This window comes from Fusarium falciforme, chromosome 6 (genome assembly GCF_026873545.1).
Source record: "Fusarium falciforme chromosome 6, complete sequence".
Classification (NCBI taxonomy): Eukaryota; Fungi; Ascomycota; class Sordariomycetes; order Hypocreales; family Nectriaceae; genus Fusarium; species Fusarium falciforme.
The window spans coordinates 3,340,703-3,359,876 of NC_070549.1; the positions used below are offsets into that span (position 1 = coordinate 3,340,703).

The window sequence follows — 19,174 nt, forward strand, 5'->3', positions numbered from 1 at the left end:
TTTTCTAACGACCCGTCAGGAAAAGTGTTTCCCTGGCATTGTTCAACTCCGAGCTGACACCCCTGCTCGACAACAAATGTCACGATACAGTGGAGATTTCCCTCGGGGCGTATCTAGAACCCGATGCCCGGGTGTGGCAGAGCCCACCCCTCCTCGAGGACTGCGAACCTCCAATAACATCTCTCCACCCCTGTACCTAGCCGTGCACTGGATTGTTGCATGATCTGTTACCTGATGGGGTATCAAGGTCTGGCCTGGTGGACCCTCGTGATATCCTGGGGTCTCATCCAAGGGCTCAGACGGTAGTTGGATATTCCCAAAGTTTAAGCTGATGCTGCTTAAACTTTTAAAGCCGACATCTTCTGTAAAACCAGCATCTCGCAAATCCCGTAGATGCGAATTCTCGGAAAGAGCGTATACGAAAAATGTCCGACACAGTCTCGAATTCGGTGGACCGGTACGGTCGAGCACCCACCAAGATGTCGCCAAATAACCCAGATCAACCAAAGAAGGCGGCAGGCAAGAGGATTCTTGCTTGTGTTCTCTGCCAGCAAAGGAAGAAGAAGTGCGATAGAAAGAGCCCATGCTCCAATTGCATCAAGGTAACGACACCTCGACAGTCAATGGCAATCATCGAGAAGACTCACCATAAAAGCTCAAAGCAGTTTGCACGCCCAGCACGCCCGCTCCTCCAAGGAAGCGCAGACGTCCAAATCAAGATCTTCTGGAGAGGCTTGCAAGATGTGAGGCCTTGCTCAGGCACTGCACCTGTATCCGACTCCCAACGCCCGAGAGCAGCCCCCGAGAGCAGTGCGAGCAGTCTCCTGTTAGTTCTCACGACGATGAGATCAAGAGAGGATCAAGCCCAGAGCCATATACGACGGCGACCAAGTGAAAGGGTCATTGATCCTCTGACAGGAACAACGTCCGGCCTTTCCTTTGCAGCCCACATTTTCCAACGGCCCTTTTGACGTCTCTTGATGTCGCTACTCGACACTCTGATCTGGAATCAGACCACCCATCCCAATCACACGCCTGCCAAGTGCCATCTTTTTCTCTTCAAGAAACCTGAATTGTCCGCCGGAGCGGAATTCTAGGACGGCATTGGATGGGCCGACTTGTATATACCAACGATACCCCCCGCGAACCCCAGGTTTGCAACCATTCTACTTGGAGATGGCTGTTGTCGAGGAGAGGAGCTTGGATGATAGTATACGATCGATAATGACAGTCCTTCTTACTTCTATATACAAAGCACGGGAATGCATGGTTTAATACCTCTTCAGATACCCACACCCCTTGCTTGGCCTTGCTTGAGGGGAATATCGCGATGTCCGCTTACACACTGTGCGCAAGTCGGGCAAAGAAGAACCGAAATCCGCAGACGCCAAAATTCGGGGGACTTGGAGGTCCTCGGACAGATCTGGCCCCCCTTCAGTCGTGTCCACCAGGCGCTAAAAGCCAGGGTTGACGAGCAGGGCTGAGGAGCGACCAATGGGATTCGGTGTGCCTGGGGGCCCTTGGCCTGGTGACCAGAAAGATCACCACATAGCGTCACCCTAGAGGGTCGGGTGGCACCGCTGTTCATGGCATGCCATGAGCTTAATCGCCATGTGTCTCCCCATAACCCACCGTTCTTTAATTGAAGTTGTCGACATCGGGGTCTAAGAGAGACCCGTTTCCCGAACCCGCGGGCCAATACGCGTGTTTTCTCTTGAATCATGAAGATGTTCTTCTTTTTATAGATTCCAGTGTACGGAGTAGATTACCCGCTTTTAGCCTGTCGGTTTGACTTCTCGCATCGCTTAGGAATGCGGTAACCGATTGGCGATGATCAAATAGCGCAACTCGGTGTCTTCATTATGGGAATTCGCAACCGCTCGCGAATCTTGAACGGTATCCGGGCTTGATAATTGCTCCGTTCAACATCAGCATCGCGTGAGTTGTCCCAATACGCAAAACCTCCGCCCCATTCTTAATCTCGTAGTTGGTCGATATCCCTGCATCGACACACACACACAACGATGCGGACTTGGCTTCGTAAATCCTCCCGTTTCTGACTCTCACGACGCGGAGCGGAAATCAACTACAACGCATTCTCGGACATGGCATCCGCCGACTTGAACACACCACCACGGAGCTTCGACGGACGGACTCCTAGCAACTCCGTGTTCCCGGCCGAGAACCCCTCATTTTTCTTGAAGGAATGCGGCAAGGAACTTGGCGAGGGAGTGTGACTGATGCAGCGCCTATTGGGCTGGTCGGGGGTTGCCACGTCGATCTTGGTCGGTAACATGTCGGAAAGGGTTGCGGATGGCTTCCTCCCCCATCACGCTACCCCAGGTTCTGCTCGAGGACTTTGAGTGGTCAGATGGGATACACAGGAGGGTTAGGGTAGGTCAGAGTGGCGGCAAAGAGCACTACTTTGGGAATCCGAGGCTTTACTCCAGAAATCACAACCCTGGAGAGGAACAACCACGGCTGTGTTGATGCAAGAGTTCTGATGTTTGATTCGGGGCAAACGTAATACACCAGGTTGTGCTCATGTTGCCAATAACAATCTAGGGAGATCTGAAAACAAAGAAATGAAGAAGATGTAAAAAACCTATACACCCCTTCCCCCAAGTAAGCGTAGACTCGTTTATATCAACCACCCTTAGGGTTAGGTTTAAGGGATAAGATGTTACGCCAAAAGCCTGACAATAATAGACCCACATTACTACCCCCCCCATCTTCACATATTATCTTTATCCTTTAATTACATAATAATAAGAAGCCCAATAAAGCAAAAGAGTATATTAATTTAAATATAATAATTATATATATTCCTAAGGGATAAACTAGTTATGCTAGGTTTATATTAGTAAATAAATTAATTACGCTATGCTTAAATAAAAAGAGGTATTATATCTAATAATATACTTAAAGGTATTAAGTATAATTAAGTAATATTAAAATCACGAGCTAAAAGTCTAATAATACCCCCCGCCCTAACCCTGCTTTATAATATAACTTTGCGATATAGGCTTTAATTTTAATATAAGAATAACTACCTAAAATAATACCTAAGATATATAATTTTAGTAATAAAATAAGTAAAAATCGCTAAAAAAAATTATAAATTTACTCCTAAGTAAAGATTTATAATAATAGCTAAGATATATATTAGTAAATTATATTAGGATATACTACTAGAGAAATATAATATACTAATTATAGCTAAAACTTAGTATATAATTTTCTTTAAGTAACTTTTAAAAGAGGGATTTTATATATTTTTATATAAACTAAATAATATATAAAATAATAAGAGTAATTAATTAATTAATAATAATAATAATTATTCTTAGAGAAAAAGCTTAAAAGCTTTTTATTTTTAAAAAACTAATTATTAAAAAAGATAATAATAATAATTAAGAAACGCAGCGTTTAACCCTTTTCTATATATAAGAAATTACCTAATAGCTTAAAATAGCTTAGTATTTATTTCCCATAACTTATAGCTCCTTATAAGGCTTTAATACTTATCCCTATAATTCCTAAAAGCCTTATTAAACTTATCTTATTACTTTATATATTATTTTATTAAAGAAACATAATATACTATCTATAACAATTATATATTTCCTAAGGGATAAACTAGTCATGCTAGGTTTATATTAATAGAAAGTACTAGGCGTAATCTAAGTAATAATAGGTATAAGTTATATCTAGTAATATACTTAAAGGTATTAAGTATAACTAAGTTATATTAATAGTTACTATAGCTATTATATAAGAAAGTATAATAAGTATATTTTATATACTTTGACTTCCTTAAGTAAAGCTAATCGCGAGTAGGCGTAATATTATTCTAAGACTAATACGGTCTAGGAATAATATTAGTCCTTAGTATATTAGTCTTATTATAATTAGTGGTTTAGGACTTAGGATTTATAGAGACTATATAATATAGCCGCGAGGGTTATAATATAATATCTTCTCTCTATTAGGTCTTATTTTTAAGACCTATATACCTTTATCTTCTTAGTTTTATTTTTAATATATCTTAACTTAGACTTTTTATTATTATATTATATAATATTTAATTATATCTCTAAATAGTCTTTCTATAAGGATAGAAAAATTAATATATTTGCCCTTTTTATTAAGTTTATTAATAAAGAGGCTAATATACCTTATATTTATTACTTTTATTTAGGTAAAAGATGCCTAATATCTATAGATTTTACTTATTATAATAAGTATATTTATAGTAAAAAGTCTTATAATAATATTTATATAGTATTATCTTATAAGTTTAATCTTTTTTTATATTTTCTTATTATATTCTTTATTTTTAATATTATCTTATAATTATTAATTTAATAAAATACGAGAGGAAATTAGAGATAAATAAGGGTAAGGCTAGTAATAATTTATTAAGGCTTTATAAGGAAATAACTATGCTATAGTCTTACTTAGCGATTATTATAGGCTATTTATTGTATATTTATAAGATTTAGGCCTAAGTAAAGAAGAAGTATTTAGAGGCTACTTATTAGGGTCTCTAAGAGGTAAAGTAATAAAATAATATTTTATTTATATTAGATACTTATAAAGGTGCTATTATTTATAATCTCTAGGTTAATTATATCCCTAATAATATTAATTAAGTATTTCTTAGCTTAGGTAATAATTTTTTTAATACTTTACCTTTATTTAATCTTAATATTATTAATAGAAGTTTTTTAAAAGGTATTATATATTAATAAGGTATTTTAGGGGTTTTTATATATTTTCTAAGTCTAGGTAGTTTTTTTTATTTAATAAAATATATTATTTTATTATTAATTTTATTTATATTAAGGATATTTTTTATAATATATTTCTTTAATTTATTAACTTTTATTTTAGGCTTATTATTAGCTTTAATTTAAATAATATTTTTAATTAATTTAAGTAATAAAATATAAATAATTAAATAGAGCTTAACTTTTAGTAATAAGTTTAATTTATAGTTATTTTCTAAGATTTTTTACTTAATTTTATAAGGTTTAATATATTTATAATTAAGTTTTTTATTTTATTATTTTATTTTAATATTTTTTATTATAAAATAAATTAAATTTCTCTCTAAGAAACTTAATCTCTTAATTTTTTTCTTATTAATATAATTTATTATCTTATTTTTAATAAATTTTATTTTTATTTTTATTTCTTTATATAGGTTTTTTAATTAATTACTAATAAAAATTATTTTAGGGTTAATAATAATATCTTATATTTATTAATATATATTTAATATAAATCTTAAATTAATATAAGTTAATATAATTTTTATACTTTTATTTATAGCTATATTATAAGCTAGCTATATAGCTAATAGCTTTTTAATTTAATTAGTTTATTTATAATTAATATAATATTAAAGGTATTATTTTAGTATTTAATTTATATATTTAATTTATTTATTTATTTTCTTATAATATATAATAAAGAGCTTATAGTTAATCCCTAAGTATTTTATAAGGCTTTATTAGAATTTTAAAATAAATAATAATCTTTAATTTATAATAATTTTAAGTAATATATTATATATCTTAATAATATAAAAATAAAAAAAGTAAGTAAATTCTTTAGTTATTATTAATTTTCTATAAGATATAAAATAAGAAAATTTTATAAGTTTATTTATAATAATAAAAATATTATTATAAAAGTTTTTAATAATTAGTTTTTTTAATAAGGGTAGTTTAGTAATAAAGTCTATAGTAATTAAGTCTTATAGTTATTATATAATTAGGAGTAGTTATAGTTTTCTATAAGATTTATAGTATTATATTTTAGTTTTTATATAAAAATTATATTATTTAATAATTATTATAATTATTTTTTTTATATTAGGGAATATAAATATTATTTTAATTTACTCTAGGGTTTTATTAATTCCTTAGTATTTATATAATAGGTAATTATATATTTTATATATAAGTTTATAATATAGTTTATCTAAGACTTATTATTTATTAGTTTTCTTATTATCTAGGAATTATATATTATATTTTTAGATTTATTTTAAGAGTTAATTTTCTTATTTTATTATATAGGTACTTCTAATAATAATATAAGATATCCTTATAACTTAGTTATATTTATATAATTTTAATAAGTTCTTATCTCCTAGCTATATATTATTATAATATATTTTATAGTTAAGGTAGCTTTTAAGTCTCTTAAGTTTTCTAAAGGTATTATTAATAATAATTTTATTTTTTTATTTATTTATTAAGTAATATAATAATATTTATTACTTAATATAAGTAATTATTTATTATTTTAGGTATTCTTTTTATATAAACTATAGGAATTATTTTTTTATTTTAATCTTTTTAGTATTTAGGTTAGGTTATTAATTAATAATATTTATTTTATTATTTTTTATTTTTTTAATACAAATAATAATATAATTAAATTTTAAAAGATATTTAATATATTATAGTTATTATTTATTAAGTTCTTAGGTTTTTATAAAATAAATAATATTTTTATAATTTATATATATCTTAATTTAATATTTATTTCTAAGGAGATAATATTAAAATTCCTTAAAGGTATTAATTATTATAAGGAATTCTTTATTATAAATAAAGTAATTAAGTTTTACTCTATATAATTTATAAGAATAAAATATAATAAGATATAAAAGTCTTTTATTATTTTATTATTTAATCTAAGCGCCTAATATAAAGTCTAAGGTATTTATTTTAAGTTTAATTTATTAAGATAAATTAAATATGTTAAGTATTAGTTTACTTAGGATAAGTTCCTTAATTATATTAAAGGCTTTTTTTATCTTATCCCTAAATATAAATATTTTATTTTTTTTTATAAGGTTAATTAATAATATAATAATTTTCTTAAAGTATTAAAGGAATTTATAGTAGTAATTAATAAAGCTAAGAAAGGCTTATATTTTCTTAATATTTATTAATTCTTTTTAATCCCTAATTATTAAGATCTTTTTAAGGTTTATATATATCTTATTATATAAGATAATATATCTAAGGAATTCTACTTCTAAGATATAAAATTTATTTTTTTTAAGTTTTATTAATAACTTAGTATCTTATAGTATTTATAATACCTTATAGATATATTTTATATATTTTTCTTTTATTTTAAAGAAAATAAAAATATTATCTAAGTAATATATAATAAATATATCTAGATATTCTTATAATATATTATTAATTATTTATTAAAATATAATAAGTATATTAATAAGTCTAAAAGGTATAATTAGGTCCTTAAATAGTTTATATTTAGTATAAAAAGCGGTTTTTTATTTATATTTTTTTTTAATTTAGATAATATTATAGGCTCCTTTAAGGTTAAATACTATAAAGTATTTTATCTTAAAAAGTTAATTTTTTAACTTATTAATAAGGGGTAGTAATATATAATTTTTAATTATAATAATATTAAATATTCTAAAGTTAATATAGAGTTAGAGCTTTTTATTTTTTTTTAAGATAAATATAATAAGATATTTAATAAATAACTTATTTTCCTTAATATATCTTTTTTATAATATATCTTTAATATATTTTTTTTAATATTAATAATTATGCTTTATTAAGTAGGTAGAGTTTATTAAAGCTAGGTTATTTCTTATTAATAAACTTAATTTTAAGGTTATAATATATATATTTTAATAGACTTATTTTAAGTTTTTTTATAAAAAGTTTCTTATAGATATAATATTATAATAGAATATTCTTAAGTTATTTTTCTTTTAATATCTTCTTAGTTTACTTAAGGTTTTCTTTTAATTTATAAAATTATTATATAATATATATAATTATTTATTAGTTTTATTATTTTTATTTATTATAATATTTATATTATATCCCTTTAGGTAAAAAGGTATCTTATATTTATCTCTACCTAACTTCTTTAATATCTCTAATAAAAGTTTAAGATTTTATATCTAAGTTATTATTTAATATAAAGGGTATTTTATTATTAAAAAAAAGCACTTAGCTAATTCTCTAATTAAAATATAAATTAAATTAGTATAACTATAAGTACCTAAGTATAAGATTATATTACTTATTTAGTATAATATTAAATAATATCTTTTAGTTTTTTTTTTTAATAAAAACTTTAAGGTAATTAATCTTATTATTAATAATATTATTATTATAATTAAAAGGGGTTTTTTTTAGGTTAATAACTAAGTAAGATATTTATTTATATCTCTATAATAGCTTAAGCCTATTTACTATTATTAAGTTAAAGTAATTCTACTTAGCTCTATTATCTATTAAAGTATTTAATTATTCTCCCTTGATTTATGCTTTTAGTTCTAGGTAATATTACTTATATACTCTATTTATAAAGTATAGGGCCTTCTAGGGTAATATATTCCTATGTTTATCTATCTATTACCCTATATCGGATAAGCTATTTAGTTTTTTAATATTATATAGCTAAAATAATTAAATTTGTATTTACTATTTATATAGGCTTTATAGTTATATATATCATCTTAGCTATATAGCTAGTCCTAGTATTACTATTCTTATCTAGCTCTAGGGTCTTTCTTATCTTCTTAGCTAATTATTTTTTATTAGTCCTTAATTTTATAAGTAATTTGTTTTTTCTCTTAAATAGCGTAGTAGAGTTCTAAGGAGTATTATATATTTGCGACGCCGATTAATTTATATTAGTATACTACCTTATAACCCTTTGTCTTATATTATAGGTAGGGTTTATTATTTGGTTAGTATAATAATATAATAGGGAAATAGTTTTGTTTTTATTTTTCCCTCCGGTGGGTTTTATATTAATAATATTAGTATAATATTTAAGAAATACTAATATATTCCTAGTATATTAGGTATATTTTTATATTATCCTATGGGTTAAAAGATACTTTTAGGTATTAAGGGTTTTTAGCTAATTCCCTATAGTAGGCTTAGATATAAATTTCTTACTTATTTACTATATTTATATATTCTTATATAGTCTAAATATACCTTTCTCGTAGGTTATTTTAGTATTTATTATTATATTTATTATATAGTTAGGGCTAGTTTTCTTTTTTTTATAGCTCTTTATTACTCTTCTAGGGCCTCCTAAAGTATTCCTATTATAGTTCTTTCTATAGTTTCTAGGCATCGTGTTTAAACTTAGTTTAGTTAATATTACTATTATTTATTTTAGCGATCTAATTATTACGTAGTAGTTTGTCTTATTAATTTGCCTTTTATTATTTATAGATCTTATTATACTCCTAGGATGCCTTAACTTAGTATCGGGGGCATAGGGTATAGTTATATTATATAGGATCGTTTTATCCATAGTCCCTTTAGTAGATTATAGCGAGTACTAAAATTTATCCCTTTCTCTTATATCTTATGATCTACTTCTCGTAGGGGAAGCCTTTTATAGTGGCTTCCTAGAAGTTAGCTTATTTATTCGCTGTTAGTAGCGGTTGCTAAGTAGAGGTTAATGCTATTAAGGTTTCTAGCTTACATTCGGCGTATCTAATTACGGCGATAGTCTATTGCCTAGGGTTTATATTTCTATTAGCTTTTAGCTTTAGTAGCAGCTTCTATTTTATATAGTCTATGATATATAATTAGTTAGTTTTTTAAGGTTTAGCTAGTCTATAGAGTTATTCCTTTGTGATATTATTAATTATATAGTTGCCTTTTATTTATTCCTCTAAGAGGTATACTTAGTTATGCGGTATATCTAACTTATCTAGTTAGATATTAGTCTTATTATATCCCTTTTATCTTATTCTAAGTATTTTAGTAGTATAAATAGCTATTTATAGCTTAGTATTTACTTAGGTAAATCTTACTTATTTCTTACCTTCTGGGAGGGGTTATTATTCGCGGGGCTTATAGCGTTTTTCCTAGATATCTTATTATTTTTTCTTATATTTATTAGCCTTATAGCTTTTCTTATAGTAATAATAATACTTAATGCCCTTATTATCCTTTTAAGTTACTCTAAGTTCTATAGGTCCTATATGGGTTTTATAAGATATATTGCCCTTGGCTTATTCCTACTTCTAGGACTAATTAGTATTATTCTTATTGCCTTAGATTTATCCTTTATTAAATTTCTCTATATATTACTTAAACTATTAGTTATTAATTTTAATAGCTATATTAATATAGTCCTAGAGGTTATTAGGTTTTTCTATTTTATAGAGTTTATTTTTTACCTTATCCTTAAGTCTTTTATAAAATATAATTTAGAGGGTATTTATTCCTTAGTTAAGGAATAAGGTAATTTATATAAATTTAGCTATATAGGTTAAGGTAGCCTTTATTTATTATAGGTTTTTAAGTTTCTATATAGCCTATTATTTTTTATTAATAATTTTAAAGTTCTATTTAATTATATCTTTAAAGTTTTTATACTTCGCAAAAAGGAGTTAAGTTTCTTTAGTAGGTTTATTTCTAAGAAAGTTATATAGCTTAGGCTTAAACTAAGTAAGTGCGCTACCTATAAGATATCTATTAGTATATAAAACCTTACTTTTAGTACTTATTATCTAGGTAGGGAAATATTATTAATATACCCTAAGGGATATAAAGAATATCTTAATATAAATAGCTTATTTATTAAATAATTCTAGGTCCTTAGGTTTAATAATCTCGCTAATATCTTTATAGGTTATACTAGTAGTATTATATTTAAATATTAAGTTACTAAGATTATAGACTTATTATTATATTAAGTTATTTTACTAGGCTTAGAGTATAATAAGTTAATTAATTTAATTTTATTATTTATTAATTATTTATTAATATTATTATTATTATTATTTTATAGCTTAATAAAAATATTCTTATATATTATTTATAAATACCTTTATATTTATTAATTATTTTTAAGTAATCTTAGTATTATTATATATATTATCTAGGAGGTTATTATATTAAGTAGTTAGGTAATTATATTTATTTCTAAGTTTCTAGACTTTATTCTTATATAAGGCTAAGATAATATATTCCTTATTATTATTATTTATATCTATTAGGATATTAGGTTCCTCTAGCTTAGTCGCGGGCTATCCCTATTAGGGGGTAACTAATAGCTTACTATAAGAGGTAAAAGGGGATCTAATATTAGGCGCTATAGTAATAGTATTACTTAGAGTATATAATATATTACTAAATAAGAGCTATTAATATATAATAATTATATATTTCCTAAGGGATAAATTAGTTATATTAGGTTTATATTAAGAGAAAATACTAGGCATAGTCTAAGTAATAATAAATATAAGTTATATCTAGTAATATACTTAAAGGTATTAAATATAACTAAGTTATATTAATAGCTATTATAGCTATTATATAAGAAAGTATAATAAGTATATTTTATATATTTTAACTTCCTTAAGTAAAGCTAATCGCAAGTAAGCGTAATATTATTCTAGGACCGATATAATCTAGGAATAATATTAGTCCTTAGTATATTAGTCTTATTATGATTAGTGGTTTAGGACTTGGGATTTATAGAGACCACGTGATATAGCCGCGAGGGTCGTAATACCATCTATAGCTGAAACTTGGAATATAATTTTTCTTTATATAACTTTTAAAAGAGGGATTTCACATACTTCTTTGTAGACTAAATATTATATAAAACAATATAGGCAATTGATTAATTAAAAGTAATAAGGGTTATTTTTAGGAAGAAAGCCTAAAGCTCTCCTATTCCTGAATTAACCCTGAAGAAGATAATAATGGTTGAAGGTCTAAGGCCTCTGACTCCTTTTTTATATATAAGAAATTGCCCAATGGCCTAAAACGGCTTAGCACCTATTTCCCCTAACTTATTATTCCTATTATACCTTATTTAGTGCTATATTAACTATATAGCTACCTTAGATTAATTAATTAAGTATTTTTATTTTTTATGCTTTTTTTATTTTTTTATCTTAGCTCTATTATAATATTATAATAAATATCTAAGGCTAAGTAATAATAACTAAAAGCTTATTTTATTATAAAGATCTTATTATCTTATTAGAGAAATAAGTAATATAATTATTAATTAATAATTACTATAAAAGTTAATTATATATTATATTAAGCTAGCTTTTTTTCCCTAGGTTAATTAATATAATTTTTATTTTTACCTTAATTATCTTTAATTTTAATATAATTTCCTTATTAATCTTATAATTTAAGTAAATAATATTTTTAAGATTCTAAATATAAGGTCTTTCTTTAATAATATAAAGGTATTTATCTTTAATTTAGCCTTGTATATAATTAATTATTATTTAATTAGATAAACTTAATAATTTTTATCTTATAATTATATCTTTTATATCTTTAGATAAAAAAGGGCTTTTAGTTTATTAATACTTAGAGCTATTATTTAATAAAGGTTATAGCTACTTTAAGGTCCTTAGAAATAAACTCTTAAGGGGCTTACTTAGAGTCTAAGGCTAATCTTTCTTATTAAAGGGTATAACAATTAAGGATTTATTACTTTATTTTTAAACCTTAGGTCTTAGGCTAACTAATTTCTTTATTAATTTTTTTACTATTAAGTTAGGTTTATTATTATTATATAAAATAATTATACCCTCTTAATAAATAAGAAAAGTATTTATAATTTTTACCCTTTAGTTAATATATTTTTTAATTAATTATATAAGGAGGTTAAGAAATATAACTTTAGAGTTAAGGACTATAAATAGCCCTAGCCCTTAAAGAAACTTTATTATATTACTTAAATTAACCTAGGGAATTAAGATTAAGTAATAAGATTATTAATTATTAATATAGCTAATATCTCTTATATCTATTAATATATATCCTCCCTAGTTAATATTATTATAGCCTAAGAAACCTCTAGGCTATATAATAAGGAGTACTTACCTTATCTTATTAATTATTAATAAATTAAGATAAATTATGCCCTATAGGCTATAATCCCCTTTAATTTATTAAGTAAGATTATAATAGCTTAAGCCCTATAAGTTATAATCTATTATAATCTGCCTTATTATATAAAATATATAAGATATATTTATTATATTTCTTATATAGTATTTACCTTAGTTATTAATATAACTTAGTTATATTTAATACCTTTAAGTATATTACTAGATATAATAACCCTTCTTTTTATTTAAGTATAGTATAATTAGTCTTATTTATTAATATAAATCTAATATAACTAGTTTATCCCTTAGGAATATATATAATTATTATAAATATAAAGCTAATCTTAGGGTATTTTTTAAGTAAATTTAATTAAACTATAATTAATTAAGTTTATATAAAAAGCTTATTACTTTATAATAACCTTATTATAAGTATACTTATATTAAAAATAATTATTTTTAATTCTTAGCTTATTAAAAATTATAATTTAATAAATACCTTAAATCCCTTTAAAGTTATTATATAAAATATTTTTAAGCTTTTTTTTCTTAGTTTATAAGTTTATTAATTAATTATAAATTAATAAATTATATAATTATAAGAGTACCTCTCTATTTTTACTAATATTTAAGGCTATAAGAGGGTAAATTATAGCTAATTTATATAAGGTTATTCTTATAAGTCCTTTAAGGGTTTAAAAAAGAGAAGAAATATTAGAAAAATTATATATATATATATATATATATATTTATTATTTTATAAAATTAAAAATTAAAATAAGTATTAAAATAATAAAAGTTATCTTTAAATTTATATAATATAAATATAATATAATATTTATTATATTTAAACTTAAAAAATCTTATAAAAAATCTTTATTTATAGGCTTTATATTACCTTTAAATCCCTTTAAAACCTATATTATATTTTATTAAAACTTTTTTATAATTATTAAGAAAATAAAATAAAAGCTCTTTTTAATAAAACTACTATTTTAGCTTTTATATTTAAATATTCATATTATATTATATAATTATAATAATTCTCTTAAGGCTATTTTAAGTCTTTATAGTATTAATAAGATTAAATTATTAAGAAATATCTTTTTATTTTTCTTTAGATCTTAATATAAGCGCTATAAAATTAATATATACTTCCCTTATAATATATTATAAATAAAATTATTAAACTAATACTATTAGAGCTTATCTTTTTTAAGCTTTTATTTAATTAAATAATAATTATTTAATAACTTAATATATTTAAAGGTAATAAGGTCTTAATAATCTTAATCTTATTATAGTTAAAAAAAAGGTAATTACTTAGAGTTATATAATTTTTTTAATACTATTAAGACTAGTTTTATTTTTCTTAAGAAAGCTTTTTATTTCTTTAAAGTAATTAATTTAAGCTACTAAGTAGGCTATTTTCCTTTTTTTTATAAATTATAAGTATTTAATAAAAATAAAAAAAATACTTAATTATATAATTAAAAATATTATAAAGGTTTAAAACATACTTAATATATAATATTATTATTATAAGGAGGTCTTTTCTAATAATTTATATATAATATATATAATATATAGCTATTATATAATTAGATTTTATATAATTAAATAAAAAGGTAATTAATTAGTCTTTTAAGCTTATTAGTTTTAAAATATAAAAAGAAATTAATTTTAAGATTAATTATTAATTTATATTAGTCTTATTATTATTAAATAAAAAGCCTTATTTTATTAAAAGGAACTAATATATATTCTTAAATAAATAAAAAGAGGCCTTATATTTTAATTAAATAATTAATATAAGTAATTATAAATAAAAGAGGGCTTATATCTTTATGCCTTAAAAATAATAAATAAATATAAATTAATATAGAAAATATAAAAAAAGACTAATATATTATTTCTCTATTAAGAATTTATTTTATTTCTTTAATATATATAAAGGATAATTATATATTATAGCCTTTTATATAGAGATTACTTAAATATATTATTTTTTTTTTTTATATATTTTAATCTTATATATATATATAATTTTTATATACTTATTTATTTATTTTGTTTTTTAATTTTATTACTTTTATTTATACTTTTAATTAATTAATTAATTATATTTATATAGACTCTCTATAAGATTTTTACTAATAAGTAATACAATATCTTTTTTAATATTTAAACTCTTATTTAATATTAGCTTTTTTATATTAATTTTTAAAAATATATTTCCTCTTAATAAAATAATTATAATACATTTAAGGCAACTCTTATAAAAGCCTAAATAATTAATTTCCTTAGGGCTTATTTTTATATCCTCTCTACTCTTAATAATCTTTTTAATTAAATAATTAAATAAGTCTATAAATATCTTAAGGTTTAGATTTATTTTTATATTATTCTTAATAAAAATAATTTCTTTTTATATATTAAGCTTATTTTTAATAATATAAGCTATAAAAAGCTAAAAGTTATTATAAAATATTTCTTTAAGCGCTATAGCTCCCCTAATATAATTATAAGAGAGCTTATTTTATTAATATTAAGTTATTTCTTTTAAAGTATTTATATCTCTATAAATTTTACTTATTTTTATAGATAATTCTATAAGTAATTAATTACTTACTTAAAATATTAAAAAGCTCTTAAAATTACTCTCTTTAAGTTTTATAACCTTATTTTTTATTAATATTATTACTAGTCTTACTTAATTAATATTAATTAAAATAAGAAATATATATTTTATTTTTTCTTATTTTATATTTTTATTAAGGGTTTTATAAATAAAAAATATATTAATTATATTTAATACTAAAAGGCTTATAAGTAAGAGTTTTTACTTAGGTATTAGCTAAAATCTATTATTAAAAGTCCCTTAGATTAACTTTTATAAGAGAATAATATTTTAAAGGATTTATTCAATAAGGCTAAAATTAATTAATTAAATTAAGTATCTTATTTATATATTTCTTTTTTATACCTTTCTAAGGATAGGAATTAAAAATAAGATTAAGCTTTATAAGGGAAAGATATTTTAAAGGATTTATTTAATAAGATTAAAATTAATTTATTAAATTAGGTATCTTATTTATATATTTCTTATTTATATCTTTTTAAAAATAAGAATTATAAATAAGAGTATTAGTTTCTCTAAGGGATATATTAATTAGCTCTTAATAAGAAAACTAACCCTTCTAGGTTTTAATAGAGGGTAGATTTTAAGTCTTAAGAGCTTTCTTATTAAGGGATAAATTTTAAGTATAATAAAATATTATTATTTTTATTTAATTAATAATAAGATTTAACTCTATATCTATAATTATCTTTAATTAATTATTTACTTTTATTTATTTTTGATTTTCTTATTAAGTCTTTTATTTAGCTTTAATTATTTTTATATAAGCTTTATATTAAGCATATTTCTTAATAAATAATAAATAATAAATTTAAATATTATATCTAAATTATTATAAATTATACTATAGCTATTTCCTATTATATATTATTTATCTTAGATAATATCTTTTATATATTAAGTTATATCTCTAATATTTAATTAAATAATTTAAATATCTCTTATTAAATAAATATATAGATTTATTAAAAATTATAATAATTATATTATAATATTAAAACTTTCTTTTTTATTTTTTCCTCTCTTATTAAAAACCTAAAGGTCTTTATAGGTTTTTAATATTACCTCTCTTTTTTTTTATTTTATTTTAAAGGCTCTTATATTAAGTAGCTTACTTAGTAATAAGGCCTCGAAGTTATACTTCTATATATATTAAAGTCTTTCTTCTTAGATATAATTTCTTACTCTTCCTATTAATATTCTTTTTCTTATTATCTTTTTTCTTACTTTTATCTTTACTTCCTTAATTTATTATTTAATCATTTATTGCCTTTTTACTTCTTATTATTTATATATTTTCTTCTTTATTATTACCCCCTAAGCTTTTTTTTTTACCTTAAGCTTTTTTAAGACCTCCTCTTTATTTAACTCTTCTTCTTATTAGCTATTTTTATCCTTTATAAACTTCTTTAAGTAATCCCTATAAAGAAATTTAATAATCTTATAATTATTAAATATCTTAAGCTTATAAGAATTTACCTTATTATAAAATTTAAATATATAAAATAAGTTATATTACTTATATATTATTTTTATCTTTATTAATATATTATTTAATTAAGAGATATTAAACCTTAGTATTAAGTCCTTAACCTTTAGAGGGATTTTTATTAACCTATAGTTATTTTTATTATTTTATTTCTTTATAACTTTTACTTTAAATATATTAATTATTTCTTATATTACTTTTATATTTATATTTTTCTTTTTAAAGATCTTAATCCTTATAAGGATTAAATCTTTAGCTATTAATATTTTATCTTAATTAATTAATTACTAAGTAAGAAGATTAACCTCTAAAGGGTATATTAACTCTTACCTATAGATAAAATAAAAAGGGAAATATCTATATAGCGCTTTTATAGCTATTTTATTAATAAAAAATACTTTTTTTAAATTATTATATTATTTTTATTCTTTATTATTTTTTACCTTCCTTAAAGCTATTAAGATAAAATAATATCTTTTTTTATTAATATTATTAGCTTTAAGGTTATATAAGAATATAATAATATATAAAGTTTTTAATTGCTTAAGTAAAAATAAGAATTTTTTCATAAATTTAAATCTATTATTTATAATTATTATAAAAGTTATATTAAATTAATAAATAAAATTAATTATAAAGCGCCTTATTATTTTAATTATAATCTTCTTTAAAAGAATTACTTTTACTTATTTTATTATATTATATTTTACCTCTGCAAGGTACTTAAATCCTTAGGTTAATAATATATATTACTAATTAAAATAAAACTTAATTATAAGATTAAATAATTTAATATACTAAATAGCCTTTAATAGCCTCTAAAGAGTATAGGCTTAATAAATAAGGTAATATTATATTACTTTAAAGACTTAGTTTTATATATTATCTTAGAAATATTTTTTCTTTATAAGGTTATAAGTTATTTCTTTACCCTTATAGCTATTATTAAAGTAATATAATTTAATTAACCTTTTTTATATCTCTAGGTTGTTTATTATTAATAGGGGTAAATTATAATTTTATTTTAGCTAATTTTAAAGATATTATTTTTATATAAAAAAAAAGTATTTTTTTCTTAAATTATTATTATTATAAATAAATTAATCCCTTAGGCTTCTTAAAGGTATATAAGTATTTAGCTATATCTTTATGCTCTTAAGAATAGATATTATTTAAGATATTAAGTTTCTTATTAATATAAATTATATTAAGGTAAAGATTAATAAAGTCTTTAATATTTCTTTTAACTTATATATCTAATTAATTAAATAACCTTAAATACTTTTATAATAATCTATTAGCTATATAGTTTTTCTTTCTAAGAATATATCTAATTATAAAATTAGAAAAAAAAATAATTAATTTATCTTAAGATAAAGAAATTAGGTATATTATTTACTTTATTATTAATTTAATAAATTAATATTTATAAACTAATCTTAAAAATATAAGTTATAATATATTATACCTATAAGGTAATAAAAGGTATAAAAGATTATCTTAAATTTCTTTTTTATTATATTATATTTAAGTTAGCAGGGTTTTATAATTTAAATTTAAATTTAATTAGTTTTTATTTCTTATTAATTACTTATAATAAAATATATCCTTAGCTTAAAGGCTTATATTAATTATTAGAATTATTTTCTTAGCCTCTTTATAGTAATTATAAGTAATAAAGATTAATAAAGCTATAACCTTTTCCTTTAATATCTCTATAGCTTCTTTTTAGTTTAATCCCTAAATAAACTTAGTATTTTTTTTTAATAAAGATAATTAATAATTATTAATATTCTTTTATAAAACTAAGATTTCTAGCCTATAATTATATAGCATAATAGCTTAATATTTATTAGTATTTTATTAAGGTTAATTAAGTACTTTAAAATAAAATATTATATTCTTAAGGCTACCTCCTCTCTATTATAATTTATTATAAGTCCCTTATATTATTTAAGAAAGATTAATATATATTAGGGATTAAGTTTTTAAGGATTTAAAGGATATTCTAAGTAAAGTAAGTAATTAAGTTTATAACTCCTTATAATAATATATATATCCTTAGTAATTTAATTAATATTATAAAAGTTATTAAGTCTTTATTATCTTATATTTATTTTATTTAATTATA

At 22.0% G+C, this 19,174-nt stretch overlaps 1 pseudogene across 1 annotated transcript, besides 1 other annotated feature; it reads left to right on the forward strand.

Annotated features, from left to right (window-relative positions):
• Window positions 1–395: 395 nt before the first annotated feature.
• On the forward strand, window positions 396–895 carry NCS54_00861700 (annotated as a pseudogene). Its single transcript has 2 exons — window positions 396–602; window positions 656–895.
• Window positions 396–895: a sequence feature.
• Window positions 896–19,174: the final 18,279 nt, after the last annotated feature.